The following is a 20,669-nucleotide window of genomic DNA, read 5'->3' on the forward strand; positions in this document are numbered from 1 at the left end:
TGTTCTTGTGTTACTCCCAAATGCTCTTCTTGCTGCCCAGTGGACCACCTGCACCTGCGTTCTTCAGCTCAACATGTGTTTAACCTTTTTACTCTCATCCTTAAGACACATCAAGATATGCCCATGCCTCATTATTGGTTTTTAAGTGAAAAATTACTAACTTGATCACCTAACCCATCTTGGGCACAAGATCTCCATAGCGTTTGTTGTGAAATTCAAGACATAAAGAGGAGATTTTTTTTTAATTTTTAAAATTCATTTTAGTTTTTAAAGACAGATAACAATTGTACATATAGTAATTTTTTGACATATATCATGTATGGTGATCATATGAAGATAATTGGCATATTTGTGATCTCTAACATTTATCCTTCCTTTGTGTGGCGGATTCAATATCCTCCTTCTAGATATCTGAAACTATATAACATGTTGTAGACTACAGTCATCCTACAGTGCTGTGGAACACTAGGATTTACCCCTCCTACTTAGCAGTAATTTGGAATCCTTTAACAAATCTTTGACTGTGAAATAATGTCCTGGATTTTTACACTTTTGAAAACTTGTTCACTCATCCATTTCACATTTCACTCATCATTTAGAATGCACAGCATGTTTTATTATACCTATTGTCCCTCAACTCAGGTTATATTTTATATCCAGGTGGACAAATTATAGATATTATGCCTGGTGACAGTCGCTGTATTTGCTCAACTCAGTACCCACGATTGTTTCTCAGTCAGAACTTGCTTTATCTTTTCAGCCCTCTATAGCCTGGGCTTTTTTGTTTGTTTATTTGATTGATTGGGGTTTGTTTGTTTTTTGTTTATTTGGGTTTTTTTGTTAGCTCTTGTTTTTTTTATTGTTAAATCATAGCTGTGTACATTAGTGCAATCAAGGGGTACAATGTGCTGGTTTCATATACAATCTGAAATATTCTCATCAAACTGTTCAACGTAGCCTTCATGGCATTTTCTTAGTTATTGTATGTAGACATTTGTATTCTGCCTTTAGTAAGTTTCGCCTGTACCCATTCTAAGATGCACCTTAGGTGTGGCCCCACCCATTACCCTCTCTCCACCCTAACCTCCACTCTCCCTTTCCCTTCCTTGGCCCTTTCTTCATAGTCTTGTGCTATAGTTGGGTTATAGCCTTCATGTGAAAGCTATAATTTAGCTTCATAGTAGAGATGAGTACATTGGATACTTTTTCTTCCATTCCTGAGATACTTTGCTAAGCAGAATATGTTCCAGTTCCATCCATGTAAACATGAAAGAGGTATTCTTGTGGATGTGGATCTTAGACTGAAATTAATCTGAAAAAGGGCTCTCTGAAGCCACCTGAGACTCCATCTTACAAGGTTTTCTCATCTGGTGGAATCCGTGACCTCATTGGCCCCTGTCAGACAAACCAGATGGGTTCTCACCCTGAACGGGTTTCTCCTGCTCTCTTCCCTCTGGGCTCACATTTTATAAGCCTGTGTTCTTCCTTGGAGTCTTCTTTTCCCATTTCCATGGTGTTGCTTTTATCTATTCCTGCTTCTCAAATTTCCCTACATATACTTTTCCCTGGATTAAATTTAGAGCATCCATTATCATTTAGTATCTTTTTTTTTTTTTTCCATCTACAGGATGACCCAACCCCAATTGGTTTTAAAAAAAATACAGCTTTTCTTTATTATTCTCTGTGAAGCTCTTGATGGTGATTGGTGTGTAAATGGTGGAAGACAGGTATGGAGACCTTCCTTGTTTCCTGTTCACACATGCATCTCAGATGGGGCTTCATGAACACATATCGCTCTCTTTTTTATTTTTTCAATACGGAACTTCTTTATTCTTCTGTTACGTGGCAAATCCCACCCACCATGGACTCTACCCTGCTGGGTCTCCACAGGTGAGGGGCCCGCCCCAAACCATGTCTTCCTCTGAGCAGCACAAATACTCTCCTCTTCCAAACCCCTTGTCCCCCTTTCTGGCCCTCATGGTAACCCCTCAGACTCACCAAGGAAGATGGTGCTGATAAGCTCACCCAGTCCATACTTTGCAGGTGCCAATGGTAGGCAGCAGGGGCTAGGGTTAGGTGAAGTGAAGTGAAGACTATTAAGAGAAGACTTATTAAGGGCTAATCTCCAAGCATTTTGTAAAAACACGCTTGAAGTAGAGAGCTGCAGGCAAGTTTGGAGTGAAGCACCTAAAAAAGCCAAGAAGTCTGCTCCCAGGCTCCTTTCTGCATTGGTGGTCAATAATGCCAGTAAGAGGGTTTTCCTGTAGGTCCCAGTTAATTCTGACCAAAGAAGCCCTCAATCCAGTCACTCAGATTCTTGGGGGCTGTCTGAGGCACAATCAGAACCCCTCGCAAAGGCGGAATCTGTCCGAAACTTCATGCTAGTGGGTGGCTGGTGGTGGAGCAGTGAATCCCCCTGGTCCTGGGGGTATAGGTTCAACACAGATGGTGGAGACGAGGCCCTCAATAGTTCCACAGGGCCTCTTCAGTTGCCCAAATGGCTGCAGCTTCTCTCCATGGCACCCCAATCCACACTTGCATCTGGGGTGTTGGCCATCACCGTCCAGGGCCTCAGTCACCCCTGAGCAACTGCTGCTCTGGCCCTGACACTTGGCCCAGCCTTGTTCTCCACCACCTTCTCCCCAGTGCCCCTGGTGTGAAGCTCAAAGGTGCCCACCTGGCATCTGATCACAGAAACATCTTCCTGATCATCTCAGAGTCTTTGTTCCAGATGCATTTGGACAGAGCTTGAGCATTCTGTTCTCCACCATCTCTGTCTCAGTATACACTCATGTCCACATCCCAGTCATCGGGGGTGGCTGTACATCTGCCAGGCAGGCTCCCTGTGGTATTTCCTTGACCTCTGCAGTGTACACAAATTCTTCTGCTCCACAGGCACTGTGTCCTCGTACTTGAAGGACATATTGCTGTAGCTGGGATGAACCTGTATTAGGAAACTGGAGTTGCAGCTGGGTGATGATCTGAGGGAGTAGACATAAGGCCCAAATCAGATCTACAGGGAACCAGAGGGGAGTCCCCACATTCCGACTGGACATCAGCCCTGCTGGGCTCAGCTCTGGCAGTGCTCAGGTTGGCCAGGGTGAAGGCTTCATTCTCTGCCTTCTGACTCCAGCTCCTTCCGGATGTTAAAGGAAAGGCACCTAAACCTTTTTTCAAATGTGTCTTCCTTTGTGGATTCTGAGCACAGATTGTGTCAGATTGTTCTCTGCATACCCAGCTGGAGTCACACCAGGTCTAGCAATATAAGCATTTGTTAAATGAACAAATTGGAGGGCCCTGCACTGTGTTTCTGGTTTTCCCATCAAAGTGATTTCCAATGAAAGTGGGAGCAGTAGAGAGAAAAGAAATTATCTCTGTATCTGCATCTTGCCCAGAGGACTGGTGCCTCAATAGGTAGTTGAAGATGAAACCTGGCAGCCAAGTCCTTTGAGAATCCAGCCAATGGCGGCCATGTACATGCCAAGAATCCTCTGGGCTTGAGACAACCCCCATACTGAGATGATGCAGCAGCAGGTGTGAGTCTGGATAGGAGCAGGGTCTCGAGCAGGGAGAGCCCAGGCATCTGTGGCTGAAGTCTGGGCGAGAAGTTGGCTGTCTGTGGGAGAGTCTATAGGAGTTAGGGCAGAGTCTGGAGTGGTCTGGGAAGCGGCTCACTCAGGGCAATGATGGTAGTGGAAGCAGAGATGAAAGTATATTGTATGGGAAAGCAAACCACAGTAGGATAATGAAGAAACTAGAGTGAAGGAGAAAGAAGCATTCAAGGTCCCTTTCCCTTACATTATGTAAGTGACACCCTTAATCTCTTGTGTACAGAGCAGTTTTAACTAAGTATGTGGGAAATAACAGTGGTTATTTTTACCCAGATGAAATAGGCCCTTGGGCTAGGGACTGTAGCTAGAAGAAACCAGTTATGAAGGAAAACCCATGCCCTAGATTTAAAATTAATCAAACAGCATCACTGTCTGCAAAGCATGGTACTAGGAGCTAAAAGCATATAAAAAACTGGATAAGACCTGCTATTTCATATGTATACTCAGTTGAAGAGGTATTTATGGAGACAAAATTGTAGACATTCAATTCCAGGAATATGATTATCTAATACTTGGAATTTGTAGGAATAAAAAGGTTAGGTCTGCTTCCTGAAATAATGGAGGCAGCCCAAGGAAAATGTAAATAGTTAAATCCTTTAAAAGAAAAAAATAGATGACTCAGATGTACCATAAGAGTCAATGCAGAAGAAAGGCCATTTCCTCCCAAACACAGTTAATGAGGACAGCTGAAGTCAGCTCCGTAAGTTAGGTCAAACATGCAGAAAAGCCTCAACTCAGTGACCACTAAAAAAGTCTGGCATCGAATTGTTTTACAGTTATGTGATATCATGCATTTGTCCCTCCAGTTGTTGGTAAGCAGAGCGGGTGTGGTGGGGTTCATTTCTGGCTAGACTATAAACAGAGTCACAGTTATGGAAAATCTGGGGTTGGATGATTGCTAGTCATAAAAGTGGTGGGCATTATCAAAGCTCAGTCCTGTATTAAGCGGACTGCATCCACATGTTAAGTCACATATCAGGCAAGAAACAGGGGTGTCTTGGAGGCAGATAGCACCTCTGCATCTTCCATGGAAAATCTCAGATGCTGCAAACACAATCTCTGTTACCTATGTGTAGAGAGAGAGTATGGATAGAAATAACCATACTGTGGTTGTACGCAGTGGCTCATGCCTGTAACCCTAGCACTTTGGAGGCCAAAGCAGGAGAATCTCATTCAGACCTGCCTGAGCAAGTATAAGACCTGGTCTCTACTAAAAAAGTAGAAAAATTAGCATGGTTTCATGTGGTGTCTTTAGTTCCAGCTACTTGGGAGGCTGAGGCAGGAGGATTGCTTCAGCCCAGGAGTTTGAGGTTGCAGTGAGCTCACTGACACCATGGTATTCTAGCCTGGGCAATAGAGTGAGACTTTGTCATAAATAAATAAATAAATAAATAGTACCATATTATGAAAAAATGTAAGAGACAGATGGTGAAACTTTGTTGCTCATATCATCAGAAAACAAATGGGCAAATGTTTTGATGTTAGGGAGGCCTATTTTATGACTCAAAGAGGTATTTATTAAGAAGATTGATGAAAGGATAGTTTATGAAATGAGAAAGTGAGGGTAGGGAGAAAAAAGTTTAATAACAATGAGCTGCTCATGAATATGTTTGTGATATAAGACAGACAGGAGAATATGAGGGAGTAGGAAAAGAAATCTCTTACAAACTGTCTCCAATCTGCTAGGAATATAAGTGAAAGAGGGAAAGAGGGAGGCAGAGTGTGGGGAGGACAGCAAAGAGAGGCCGCCTACCCCACATACACAGAAGAGGACCTGTCTGAGGACTTGCTGAGATTTCTGGGACAATGTGTGAAATGTGTGTTGCCTGAGGATGCTCGCTGTGTGCCGAGACACACAGATTGTGAGAGAGTGTGGAGATGATTCTAGCCATACACCACAGCCAGGATATGTTTTGTGCTATGAACTTTTTCTCATTAAAAAAAAAAAAAAAATCAGATTTCTTATCAAGAATCAATAACATCAAGATAATTTAACAGTCTTTTCCTCATGTTATTTTAAGTGAAAAGAAAAATCTTTCCACTGTATCATTTTCACCTACATCGTCAGTTCATCAAATTCCCTTCACATCTGACAGGCTCACAATAAATTATTTCTAATAACAGCTGGAGGTAATATACATTATAAGATTTTAGAATATTAATTTAGTTACAAAAGCTGCATTGCAAGAGCATTACAACAAACTTTTTCCTCTTTAAAGAATTTGGGACCATGTCATCTGACAAAATTTTTTGTGTTTTTTGTTCTCCCCAAACCTATGGTAAACATAAAGCAAAATAAAAATAAAAAAGATTCTTTCATTTTCTTTTGTTACTTTTTAGAACTAACTTTCTTTTGTGATTTGGTCATGCAAGTTTTTTCTTTTCTTTTCTTTTCTTTTTTTTACTTTTACAATAAGGCTTTTCTCTAAAGAAACAAAAACAATAAAAATAACTTTTAAAATGTTACACGGAAGACATTGAAAATGAGATTTTTTAAAAAGAGAAAGGAGCTGGGATACAGGGAACACAATTCTTCTCAGGGCCGTTTGCATCATAAAATGTGATTCATCGGCCAGGCCATTACATCTGTGTGGCTCTCCAACTGATGGACACTGATTGCAATAACCAAGGGGACATTGCTATTCATGGAGTGTAATGAGCAAGTTTCTGAGGCACTCTGCCAGTCATGGGTCAGGCCAAGTGTTGGGATTTCAGAAAACTCTGATGCCTAAGCAACAGCAACACCACCTCCCCCAAAAAAACCCGAGCAGACACACTTTAGTCCCAGTTTTATCTGACTTTAGAAAAAGTTGTGATGATTATCTGGTATTTCTCATATAGAAAGCATCTTCCCTGAGAGTTCAGACACTTCTTGCTACAGAAGGAAAGGGAGGGAATAGTAGAGTTTGAAGAAGAAAGACAATCCTTGAAGAGTTTAGAGTCAAAGTATAAGTGGCCTGAAAAAATAAAACCCGCAAAAGATTAAATACAGGGACTAGTTCATCCCTAACTCTGCAGGTTGTCTGAAACAACCACTTTCCTCAGCATTTAGAGGACACACAGACTTGGGAATTTTAGTAAAACTGAACCGAAAGTGCTGGAATTTGTGTGCCCATTATGTTGAGTTCAAGGATTGCTCAGTTTAGCCTGTGCAAACACATCCAGACTTTCATTTTTATGGACTTCCGTTAGTGTCACCCTTTGAGCCTTATTACAGAAGTTAAAATTTACAGCAGAGGGCTGAAGGTTAAAAGGAAATGGTTTGCTAATACCTTGCAGATACACTAACTCTAGGAGTTCATATTTCTACTCCTGGTCCTGGTTTAAAAAAGTTTAAGAGTTTAAACTTTTAAAAAGAGTTCAAAAAAGAGAATTTTCCAAAAAAATTATTTTTTTTCTTTTGGTAAAAAAAATTCTCCATATATGTTTTGCTAAAGCAAAACTCTGATGTGGATAAAGTGAAATATGTCTCTAAAACTACTCCAAAATGAAAGAAATATTTAGCAGATGCTTCAAAAGGATTCTATAAACTTTTCAAAGTTTTGCAAACTGTCTTTGGAGTATTGATCACGTATACACGCACATACACACAGTTAAGGATGAGTCAGCTTGCATTAAATGGTCCCCTTAATTAAATAACAAGTCATTTCAAACAATACCTTGAGCGATGTTTTATTCTGATGAAAATTCTTAACTGCATGATTTCGGAAAAAATGAGATATATTCACACCGCATTGCTGGAAGTAGCCTGAGGGTTTTTTTCTCCCAAAGTTCTTTTTTAAGGTTCATTGAATTTTTGCAGCTAATCCTTAAAATGAACATTATTTCCTCTTTCGAACAAGAAGTATCTATTACATTTAAAGCTTACCTATTTAAGGCATGTACCCGCAAGGCCCCAAAGGGACTGTTTCTACGCAGAGAAAATGACTCCAAAGGCCCCTAGATTTGTTTTTGTCGTTATGCAAAGGAAAACATGAAAGAACAGAGTGGGTCCGCAGTGCTTTGAGCCATTTATTGATCTCAGTAAACCTTGCTGGAGGATAAGCTTCAAACACAAGTCATCCTCTGAAGGCACGACTTTGTCATGACCAGATGCATTTGAATGTGTGAATTAATCCGGCATCACTACATGGATGATTGAAGTTTTCACTCTGAAAGCTCTGGGGCTCCTGTGAAATTTCCAAGGTCCAGTGATATTGAGACAACCTCAGCACTATTGATTCTGCTGTGAATTGGGTTCATGTTGCAGTATGTGCCCTGTCAAAGATACATACTCAAACAATACCCTGTACTATTTTAGAAAAATCAGCAAGCTTCCTCTCCCATTAGGCAGCAAAAGCTCAACAAGCGAACAGAGCAAATGCTCCAGTAGCAACCTTTATTCCTTTGCCTATGTCATGTGCATCTCCAGCCTTCACATCAGAGCCCTAAGCTTTATAGCTGAGAGTATATTTGATGAGTATTCATCTTTATAGAGAGAATTCATAAGTATTTTTTATTAATCAAGATTATCTGGACTTCAAAAAATTCCAGCTTGCATGGAGCTTGCATAACCAAATAATGGAAAAAAATAAAGGAAAGCATAGAGGTGCAACCAGCTTCAGAAGGACGGGACCAGGGCTCCAACTGTCTTGGCAGAATGAACACCTTCTCTGCTCTGCTCATGCTGGCTTGTCTATCCAAGGTAAGCTTTTCCAGTGTGGCCACAAAATCACCAAAGGTAGCCTCAGCTTACTTGCTACCAGGCTGGCAACTCTAGTGGAAAGAAATGCACTTTTCTTTCATAATTGATTGGCTCAATGTAAGTCTGTGTCACCCGAGAGGGAGAAAGACAAGTAAAGAGAAATATGTGTGTGAGTTGTGACCCACTTGACTTTCCTGGGCAGAATATTTCTTCAAATGAATGAGACAGGAACAAAAAATTTTCTTAACCAAAGCTTCTCATTGCAGAGAATTTACCATTATATGCACAGTTTTTTCTTGTTTGGTTTTTAATGAAATACTTATAAATTTGAGAATACATTAATAGATTCATTTATAAATAATAAGCTTCTTTATAAATATGTAGTGATGATTTGAAAATGTAAATATGGCTATATAATATAAATAATTCATAATTAAAATTATTTATAAATAGACCATTTGCTGATAGAAAGTTATACTATTTGTTGTGCTTTTACATGTGTTTAAATTTGTCTTTTAAATATAGGTTAGGGTTAAGGTGTTTGTGGAACAAAACACAAATATATCTCAAATTTATCTTGGATAAAAGGAAATCAAATTAGAAGTAATGAGCTGCTCAGAAAATAATAGTCATGAAAACACCTTTTAAAAATCTATCAACACAACCAAAGATTTGGTCACAGGAAAATTTGTTGTCTTATAATTTTATTAAAATAGAAAGAACAAAGGAAATGTACTCATAATCAGAACTAGAGCAGTGAAGTAAAGAAGAAAAGTGAAGAGAAAAATAAAAAGTAATGAATTGAAAGACAGAGTGATAGAATTAATAAATTCAAGAACTGATTCTTTGAAAAAAACAGAAAAAGAGATAATGCTTTGTCATATCTAATCAAGGGAAAAATATATATATGAGAATAATAAGAATACGCACAGTAATAAAACAGATTGTATAAAATTTTGAAAAATAAAAGAAGAAATATATGTACATACTAATAAAATAAAAATTTGAAATGGATTTTTTTTAGTTTAATGACCAAAACTGATTCAAAATGTAAAAAACTATGCCAAATTAATGTCTATGATACCTCATTCGATTTAGTTTTCCTTTCCTTTCTTTTTCATTTTCTTTCTTTCTTTCTTTCTTTCTTTTCTTTTCTTTTTCTTTTTCTTTTTTTTTTTTTTTTTTGAGACAGAGTTGCATTCCATTGCTCTGGGCAGAGTGTCATGGCATCATAGTTCACAGCAAACTCAAACTCTTGGGCTCAAGAGATCCTCTTGCTTCAGCTTCCCAAGTAGCTGGGACTAAAAGAGCCCACCACAATGTCTAGCTAATTCTATTTTAGTAGAGATGGGGTCTCACTCTTGCTGAGGCTGGTCTCGAACTCTTGAGTTCAAGCAGTTCACCTGCTTCAGCCTCTCAGAGTGCTAGCATTACAGGTGTTAGCCAGTATGCCTGGCTATTCCATTTCTTTTAAAGAATTATCTCCAGATGAGATCCTTGGCTCCTAAGAATTTATGGGTTAGCCTTTGTATCACAAATAAGACACATTCTATATAAATTGTTTTATTTGATATAAAAAGACGGTAATTTTCTCACCTTGCTTAAGAGGATTTGAGAAACCTGAGAAAGATACAACAAAAAATGAAAAGTACATACATATTAAAAAATTGTAAAAATCCTTAATAGGTACAATGAAATAATATGATTTTCAAAAGATTATCACATCAAGCCCAAGACAGATTTTTCCTAACAATGCAAAGATGGTTCGATATCTAGAAATTTTTTTAATATAATTAATCATTTCAAAAGTTAATGGATGAGGAAAATAATTTTATAAAAATTAGAAAACCTCTTTTTATGATGAAATATGCCATTTGTAAATAAGTGCGAGGATATTTTCTTCAAGACCTGCTCCTATTATAGGGCTCTTAACAAGTCCAAAGTGATCTCTTGATTTTCTCTTATCAATGGTAAGAGAAAAGGCTGTAAGAGTGGTCCAGCAATTTTACTCTTAAGGACTTACCTTTAAATATACTCACACACATTTATCTTTAGATATACTCATGTATATGATGTTTGGGATAGCAGGGCATTGTACAAAACTTTATGGCTTTCAATGGGATATTTACACATGCTACACCAAAAAATTTTACAGCCACTAAAAGTAATCTCTATGAGCTGATATGGAAGATCTCCAAGACAGTTTGTATACAAAATACATCCTATCTTTCTTACACACAGATAGATCTGTTCAAATAGCAAGAGTTTAGAAAGCAAGTTCAGTGAGATACTATGCTATTCAAATTTATCTTATTACTGAGTTTCAGATAGTGAGAAGTGAATCAAAGAATTTATAAAACATAATTTAGTTGAATCTATTTGGATCCTGAGTTCTAACAATGGGAGTTTTGTGTGTGTGTGTGTGTGTGTGTGTGTGTGTATTTACACAGCTTTAATGTATTCTCAGAAAGATGTAGTATCAGGCACATTTTTTTTTTTTCTGGTTGCAACTTACAGAAAACTCAATCCAAGTTTGCAATCAAGGAACTTATTATCTCATGTATACTGCAAAGTTTAAATTTAGACTTCAGGTATAACTGGTCAAGGCTGAAAACAATATTATCAGACTCTGGTCTGCACTCTGCTTGCTGGATTTTTTCTTGGGCTCTACATGGCATAGTTTCTAACAGTGCTAGACAACATTTTGACTGTACCAAATTCAAATGGATTTTCTTTGCTCAATAGCTGAGACAAAATTTCCTAAAATTAAGTTTCATTGGCACTTACTGGGCCAACTTGTAGCTTATTCCCATTCCTGATGCAATTTCTGTGACAAAGGAACCGTATCAACTCAGGGTTAAAGTCCAATACACAAATGACATTGAGTGAGGAAAGGAGGGATAGTTTATGCAAACCTGAATTAGTAAAGATGCTGGGTACAAGCATAGTTGTTTACTGTGAATGAATTCCATATATATATATATATATATATATTAGATATGACACAGCATTGTTGTTGTTTTGTATCTGTTGCTTCACAGAAACAGAACAACAATAACAAAAAAAATTAACAGTGGTTGCCTTTGGTGGAGGGTTGGAATTGTAGGTAGAAGGGTTATGTGTCTAATTTATGGTTTTTCCCTATGTGAATACATTATGTCTTCTATAGCAAAAAGCAATTTGAGTAAATTTCTAGTAATGGGATTGCTGGAGCAAATGGTAGGTCTACTTTTAGTTCTCTGAGGAATCTCCATAGTAATTTCCATAGAGGCCGTACTAGTTTGCAGTCCCACCAGCAGTTTGTGAGTATTCCTTTCTCTCCACATCCATGCCAGGGTCTGTTGTTTTGGGACTTTTTGATAAACTTCATTCTCACTGGAGTTAGGTGGTATTTCATTGTGGTTTTGTTCTGTATTTCTCTGATGAGTAGAGATATTGAGCATTTTCTCACCTGTTTATTCGTCACTAGTTGATCTTCTTTTGAAAGCTTCTGCTCATGTCTTTTGGCCACTTTCAAATGAGGTTGTTTGGTTGTTTCTTCTTGATTTGCTTGTGTATTTCTTATTTTTTTTTTGTAGATTTTTGTTATCAATCCTTTATCAGATGTATGGATTGTGAACATTTTCTCCTTTTCTGTGGATTGTCTATTAGCTCTTTTGATTGCGTGCTTGGCTGTGCAGAAACTTTTTGATTAGATCAGGTCCCATTTATTTATTTTTGTTGTTGCTGTGATTGCCTTTGGGTCTTCTGTATGAATTCTCTGCCAAGGTTGATATCTGTAAGAGTTTTCATGACAGCATTTTTTCTTCTATGTTCTTATTAATTTTCTCTCTACTAGTTCTATGTGTTAGTGAGGGAAGAGTGTTGAAGTCTTCAACATTAATTGTGGATTTGTTTATTTCTTTCAGTTCTTTTAATTTTTGCTTCATGTATTTTTAACATTCTGTTGTTATATGCATTACATTTAACTTGGTTATGTTTTTTCAGTGAATTCATTCTTTTGATTAATATGCAATGTCTCTGCTAATATTCTCTGGTCTAAAGGATACTTGGTCTAATATTAACTTAGCCACTCTAGCCTTTTTTGGACTTCCATTGGCATGGCCTATGTTTATCCATGCTTTTAATTCTTCTATTTAATGTACGTATAACAAGAAAAGGCGATCAAGGGTATCCATATAGGGTCAGAAGAGATCAAACTTTCGCTCTTCGCAGATGATATGATTGTATATCTGGAAAACACTAGGGACTCTACTACAAAACTCCTAGAAGTGATCAAGGAATACAGCAGCGTCTCAGGTTACAAAATCAACATTCATAAATCGGTAGCCTTTATATACACCAACAACAGTCAAATTGAAAAAGCAGTTAAGGACTCTATCCCATTCACAGTAGTGCCAAAGAAGATGAAATATTTGGGAATTTACCTAACAAAAGACGTGAAAGATCTCTATAAAGAGAACTATGAAACTCTAAGAAAAGAAATAGCTGAAAATCTTAACAAATGGAAAAACATACCATGCTCATGGCTGGAAAGAATCAACATTATCAAAATGTCCATACTACCCAAAGCAACATATAATTTCAACGCACTCCCTATTAAAGCTCCACTGTCATATTTTAAAGATCTTGAAAAAACATTACTTCGTTTTATATGGAATCAGAAAAAACCTCGAATAGCCAAGACATTACTCAGAAATAAAAACAAAACAGGAGGAATCATACTACCAGACCTCAGAGTTTACTACAAATCGATAGTGATCAAAACAGCATGGTATTGGCACAAAAACAGAGAAGTAGATATCTGGAACAGAATAGAGAACCAAGAGATGAATCCAGCTACGTACCGCTATTTGATTTTTGACAAGCCAATTAAAAACATTCAGTGGGGAAAAGATTCCCTATTTAACAAATGGTGCTGGGTGAACTGGCTGGCAACCTGCAGAAGACTGAAATTGGACCCACACCTTTCACCATTAACTAAGATAGACTCTCACTGGATTAAAGATTTAAACTTAAAACATGAAACTGTAAAAATACTAGAGGAGAATGCAGGGAAAACCCTTGAAGAAATTGGTCTGGGTGAGTATTTCATGAGGAGAACCCCCCGGGCAATTGAAGCAGCTTCAAAAATACACTGCTGGCACTTGATCAAACTAACAAGCTTCTGCACAGCTAAGAACACAGTAAGCAAAGCAAGCAGACAGCCCTCAGAATGGGAGAAGATATTTGCAAGGTATATCTCTGACAAAGGTTTAATAACCAGAATCCACAGAGAACTCAAACGCATCAGCAAGAAAAAAACAAGGGATCCCATCGCAGGCTGGGCAAGGGATTTGAAGAGAAACTTCTCTGAAGAAGACAGGCGCATGGCCTTCAGACATATCAAAAAATGCTCATCATCTTTAATCATCAGAGAAATGCAAATCAAAACTACTTTGAGATATCATCTAACTCCAGTGAGACTAGCCTATATCACAAAATCTCAAGACCAGAGATGTTGGCGTGGATGCGGAGAAAAGGGAACACTTCTGCACTGCTGGTGTGAATGCAAATTAATACATTCCTTTTGGAAAGATATGTGGAGAACACTCAGAGATCTAAAAATAGATCTGCCATTCAATCCTGTAATTCCTCTGCTGGGCATATACCCAGAAGACCAAAAATCACAACATAACAAAGATATTTGTACCAGAATGTTTATTGCAGCCCAATTCATAATTGCTAAGTCATGGAAAAAGCCCAAGTGCCCATCGATCCACGAATGGATTAATAAATTGTGGTATATGTATACCATGGAATACTATGCAGCCTTAAAGAAAGATGGAGACTTTACCTCTTTCATGTTTACATGGATGAAGCTGGAACATATTCTTCTTAGTAAAGTATCTCAAGAATGGAAGAAAAAGTACCCAATGTACACAGCCCTACTTTGAAACTAATTTGGGACTCTCACATGAAAGCTATAACCCAGCTACAACTTAACAATAGGGGGAAGTGGGAAAGGGGGGGTGGGTAGAGGGAGGGGGATCGGTGGGATCACACCTGTGGTGCATATTACAGGGGTATTTGCGAAACTTGGTAAATGTAGAATGTAAATGTTTTGGCACAGTAACTGAGATAACGCCGGAAAGGCTATGTTAAACACTGTGATAAAAATCTGTCAAATGGTTTATGAAGCGAGTGTATGATGCCCCATGATCATATCAATGTATACAGTTATGATTTAATAAAAAAAAAAAGAATATAAATGTCTTAACACAGTAGCTAAGAAAATGCCGTGAAGGCTATGTTAACTAGTTTGATGAAAATATTTCAAATTGTATATAAAACCAGCACATTGTACCCCATGACTGCACTAACGTACACAGCTATGATTTAATTAAAATAAATAAATAAATAAATTCCTATATTAGAAAGTAAGAAATGGTTAAATGATTCTTCTTAGTAAAGTATCTCAGGAATGGAAAAAAAAAGTATCCAATGTACTCAGTACTACTGTGAAACTAATTTATAATAACTCACACTTGCGTATGAAAAGTGAGACACAACTTTAGCTTAGGATGAAGGAGGGAAGGGGAGGGAGATGGAAAAGGAGAGGCCGGGAGGGATAATAGGGGATAGTAGGAGGACCACATCTATGGAGCACATTGCAAGTACAAGTTGGATCTATCATGTGTAGAACACAAATGTCCTAATGCTATAATTGGGTAAATGAGGTGAAATTTATGTTGATTAGTGTGATAAGTACTCCAATTTGTACAAATAATCAACACGCTGAAATTGGCATAAATGTATTTATGATCTATGTACAAAATACTTAATAAAAAAAAAAAGAAAAGAAATGATTAAATTAGTGACCTAAGCTTCCCTCTTAAGAAGCTGGAAAAACTAAACTTGAAATCCACAAAATAAAAGAAATAATAATATAAGCAGAAATTAATGAAGTTTAGAAACCCAAAGATTGATTTATTAAGAATATTGATAATGTTGAGAATGTTCAATTAAAAAAATTGGAGATTTTGGAATAATAGATATAAAGCTCACTGGAGCAAATAGAGTCTGTAAATGGACCTTCACCTGTATAGTCAAATACCATGTTTCAATGTACTCTCTTTTGTTAGTCCTTGACATGACAAAAATTGTATTTTCTTAATTAATGGTTTTATTGAGATATTTCACATACCATTTGTTTCATTGATTTAAAGTGTAAAATTCAATGATTTTGGTATATCACATTATTTTTTATAAAATTAAATTAAATTAAATTAATAAATTTATATAAATTTAATCATATTATTAATTAATCATCATATTATTAATTAATGTAAATTAAATAAATAAATAAATTACCATTTTAACCACACTTGAGTGTACAATTCAGAGGCATTAATTATATTTACAATGCTGTGCAATCATCCCCATTATCTACCTAAAACTTTTCATCACTCTAAATAGTAACTGTGTAACCATCAAGTCATAACTCCTCACTTCCTTCTACCCCAAGCTCCTGGAGTCATTTCATCTTCTTTCTGTCTTTATGAATTGGCCTGTTCTAGATACTTCACATAAGTGAATAATACAATATTTGCCCTTTTTTGTTGGGCTTATTTCACTTAACGTAGTATTTTCAAGGTTCATCCATGTAGCAGCACGTTTCAGTACCTCATTTATTTTATGAAATATAACAATATTTAATGTAGAGATCACCTTTTTAAAAGCATGAGACAAATTCCTTTTTGAGGAAGAGAGAGAGGGGTTTATAGAACTTCCTCTCTACAGGGGAAGAGCAAAATATAGGTGTGTTCACCCTAGTGAAGGGGCACAGTTTCCTGCACCCTCGTAAGCTGAATTAGTCTCATTTGTGCTCCTTGAGGTACCAGGCTCTGAGAAGGAACATTTCCAGTACTTGGGCTAGATGTGAGTTTTGGGGGATATTCTCTCCCAGCTCGCAGAAGCAGCGTTGCTGGAAAAATGCAGGCAGTCACACCTTAAAGGAAAGAGTGCCGGAGAGCCCTCGCCAAGTCATAGCTGGAGACAGATCATCTGCCTGGGGCAATGGACCCTTGCACTTAATCGCCTACCTCTATTTACACAATAACTTTCAGTTAGACATATAGGGAAGTGGGCAAACAGAACAGACAACCCAGCCCTTTGTGGTTCCTCTCCGTTGTTGTTTATCTCCAAACCGGATATTCCTGGTTTAGAAAGGTGTGTACGTATTTTGCTGTATTAACGCTGATAAGGAATCTTTACCTTTTATCTTCTTTATTCTTGGATTATTTTTATCTGATGATTTTGGGTATATAAGAAAGTGAATAAAGACGGCTGATGGCTGTTGTGCCTGAGTGAGCACCAGCCATCCCTTTTAAGTCAATCATTTCATCTGCAGTGCTGCCTCTGCGTCATTGACTAGAAGCCCAGTGGACAGCAACACCCTAGACAATGAACGGGCCTATATGGTCACCACAAAAAAACGTCCCTGGTGACGTTCTGGGGTTCTGTTTTACACTGTTTTGGGGGCCCTCCTCTTGGTTCAGACATTATCATGGAACCACTTTGGTGGATGGTAATGATGTGACAATTGGCTTTAAAATTTTCAAATCCTATTGTGTCTGGGCTGCCTGGCCCTGAAGTGTTCCTCCTTCTCCCAGGTGCGGATTTTAGTTGCTCAGTATAGGACTCAGGTGGGGCAGCCCTAAAATAGGGCCTGCTTTTGTTCTTCTTCCCAAATGAGTCATCTGGCTGCTTCATGCTGAGAAGGAGGCAATGATCCCCATTAGGGGCCTCTTGTAGGCTCTCCAGGGAGATACATTTTGTCCACTTGATGGACAAAATTGGTGGACACTTGGGTTGTTTCCACTTTTTGGCTATTATGAATAGTTCTGCAATGAACACCAGCACACAAGTATCTGTTCTAGCCCTTGATTTCAAGAAAATTGTGTATATACCTAGGGGTGGAATTGCTGAGATGTATGATATTGTATGTTTAGCTTTGTAAGGAACTACAATACTGTTTCTTTGGTGACTGGACCGTTTTATATCCTCACCACATTTGTATGAGGGTTTCCATTTCTCCACCTTGTCACCAGCATTTGTTATCATTTGACTTTTTCATCTTAACCATGGTGCATAGTGGTATTTTCTTGTGGTTTTTGATGTACATTTCTCTGATGACTTATGATGTTGAATACATGTCTTCATCCATTTTTGACCAGTTGTATAGCTTAAGAGAAATTTCTTTTCTGATGTGATTTCCATTTCTAATTGTGGTACTGACTTCTATTAGTGTGCTTTGTATATTCTAGATATGAAAAAGTCATCCTTATCGTATGAAAGATTTGCAAATATTCTCTTCCATGCTGTAGGCTGTCCTATTACTTTCTTGATAATATCCTTTGATAAAGGTTTTTAACTTTGATGAATTCAATTTATCTATTTTCACTGTTGTTGCTTGTGCTTTTGGTTTCATAGCTGAGACTCCATTGCCAAATCCAAGGTCACGGAGATTTATCCTTATACTTTCTTCTAAGAATCTTATGGTTTTAGCTCTTATATTTACCCAATTGATCCATTTTGAGTTAATTTTTGACTACAGTGGTGAGGTAAGGGTCTAACTGTATTCTTTTGCACATAGAAACCCAGCTGTCGCAACACCATCTTTTAAAGGCACTATTCTTTTCCCATTGGTTGGTTTGGCAGCCTTGCTGAAAATCGGGCTATTGAGATGTGTATTTACTTTTTGGAGTCTCAGTCTCTATTTGTCTCTATGCCTATCCATAAACCAGTACCACACCGTTTTGATTAATATAGTTTTCTAGTAAGCTTTGGTATTGGAATGTATCAATACTCCATTTTTGATATTTCTCAAAAATCTTTTGGCTATAGAGGGTCCTTTGTAATTCCATATGAATTTGTGGCTATTCCATTTTTGAAAAACAGGCTATTGGAATTTTGGTAGAGATTTCCCTGAATCTATAGATTTCCTTGGGTGGTATTAACATCTTAACAATGTTTAGTCTTTCTGTCTTTGAACATGGAACATCTTTCCATTTATGTAGGTCTTCTTTAATGTCTTTTAGTAACATTTTTTGGTTGTCAATCTTTTGCTTCTTAAGTTAAATTTATTCTCAGATATTTTATTCTCAATGTAATTCATTTTTATCTTTTAAAAATGACATTAAAACACCTGGTTATTCATTTAGAAAACATAAACCACAGCCTCTATCTCATTGAATATGAAATTACTCTAAGGGAATATAATAGACCTAGATGTAAAAGCCAAAAAGCCTAACATTCCTAAAAGCAAAAAATATTTGCCAGCTTGGGACAGGAAAGGATTTCATAGGACACACACACACACACACACACACACACACTTTGGTCATAAAAGAGAAATCTTTTTAAATGACATAGCCAAGAGAACAAAAAAATCAAGGTATACTTTCATAGAAATATTCACAACTCATGTATCTGCAGTGGGGTTTGATACAGCATTTATAGAGAACTCTTATAACTCAGTAACAATATTTTTCAAGAAGCTGAACAATGATCAAAATAGTAAATGATGTTAGTGGAAATGGACATTTTATCCTGTCCCACAAAAGCAATGAGGAAACTAGCAGAAATGGTCAGAATTGACTATTTCAGAACTCTTGAAGTTAAATGAAGGGTTACAGTGATTCAAATAGCATCTTATTGAGAAAAACAGATGAGTCTTGGTAAGAATAGTGATCACTGTGTCATTTTTCTTTCTCTGGTCCCATCTCCTCCTCTCCTGCTGGCTATTAGTTCCACATAGTCCACAGGCAGTAGCCCATACTCACGGCCAGTGGGAGTAGTAAAGTGGAGCAGGAACACCTTCTCAGTTCCTGAAGACAGTCTTTACACGACCTGTCTGGTGGTCCCATGGGAAACTCCACTCATCAGGTTCATCTTTCTTTTGCCCTAACCCCAAGGTCACCTAGTGTGAACAGTCTTTTTTCCAAGGAGCATTTTCTTAAATCAATCAGAGGTAATTGTTAAACATCACAGCTGCCTGAAGAGATAAATAATATTTGGGGGCAAACAATAGACTAATAAAAAATCTCAGAAGAAAAGTTGGGGAATGGGACATCCGTGGGGGCTTTGAAAACCTCTGGAATCTGGAAGGCCCTATGCCCATGTTGGGTTGTGTGTATGCCCAGGGATGTACACATACTCTGGGAAGATCTGAGAAGGCCCTAAACTCTCACCTCTGGCCAACTTTGAGACTCTGAATTAGCAGGAAGTAACGATGAAGTTAGAGCTGGTAAGTGCCAGGCTGAGTGTTGAAGGCGTGCCTCAGCACAGCTACAGTTTCCCAGCAAAGGCTTACTAGTTCCAGGCACTGACAAAAAAAAGTCATCCTATTCATTACCTAACTAACAAGGTAATTGAGCATAGATGTCAATGGCCACACACAACAAAGCAAATAGAATTTATAAAATTAGTTTTAAAAAGGTCACTAAACAAACAAACAAGAATAATAATAGCATAAAACAACAAACTTTGAGAAAGATGTAAAATCTGATTTCCAGAATTCAAATTTTATTATTGAAAATGCTTTTTTTAAAAAATAATTATGAGACCAGCAGAGAAAAAAAGAAAGCATCAATCCTTCCACTTCAGGATAATTAACTTAAAGCATAAATTCTACTTCTTTAAAAGTAGTCAGCAGTGTTGTCTCTGAAAATGATGTGTCATTCTTTATTTTCTAAGATGGAATCATCTGGTCCACAAAGCTACACACAATAATCTTAAAGTTGCACCAATTTACTGAAGCAAGAAAGAACACAGAAATACAGCACAATGAAAATGTTAGCAATGGAATGATAGAGCATAAACAAAATCACCTTTTTTTTTTTTTTTTTTTAAGGACAATTATTCTGCTTCTTTCCCTCTTTAATCCACAAGTGATGTTCCTGTAACATAGTAGGGTAGAAATGTGGTCTTTATCTCATGGATATTTTTATCTGAATTGCTTTATGCTTACCCTTCCCGAGGGCAGTGTAGCAAAACATCCTTTAAGTCCCTCTTTTTCATTGTCCAGAAGGTTGTAAGTAGGAGGGACCAAGAAAGTAGCACTCTAACTACTTATAAAAGAAGCTACTTCATCAAGAAGCTCAGTGGTTTTAGCCTTTAACAGTGGGAATGGCAAATTTGAGCCTTAAGGATAAGCATCATTCTGTTTGTGGACAATTCTGTTTGTAGATGAGGGCTTAAGCCTCTGTCTTAAACTTATTACTATGAATGGTCTTGTGGGGATATAAAACACTTGGGACTAACATATTCCTCTCTCAGAAACCCCAAAGCACCTCAGAACAATGTGATACCTGCCTCACCTTTTGTGTTAG

At 37.5% G+C, this 20,669-nt stretch overlaps 1 pseudogene; it reads right to left on the minus strand.

The window, feature by feature from the left end:
* Nucleotides 1-2,305: 2,305 nt before the first annotated feature.
* LOC128585510 (G patch domain-containing protein 3-like) overlaps nt 2,306-20,669 on the minus strand; it is a 45,483-nt pseudogene continuing 27,119 nt past the window's right edge.

This window comes from Nycticebus coucang, chromosome 5 (assembly GCF_027406575.1).
Source record: "Nycticebus coucang isolate mNycCou1 chromosome 5, mNycCou1.pri, whole genome shotgun sequence".
NCBI lineage: Eukaryota > Metazoa > Chordata > Mammalia > Primates > Lorisidae > Nycticebus > Nycticebus coucang.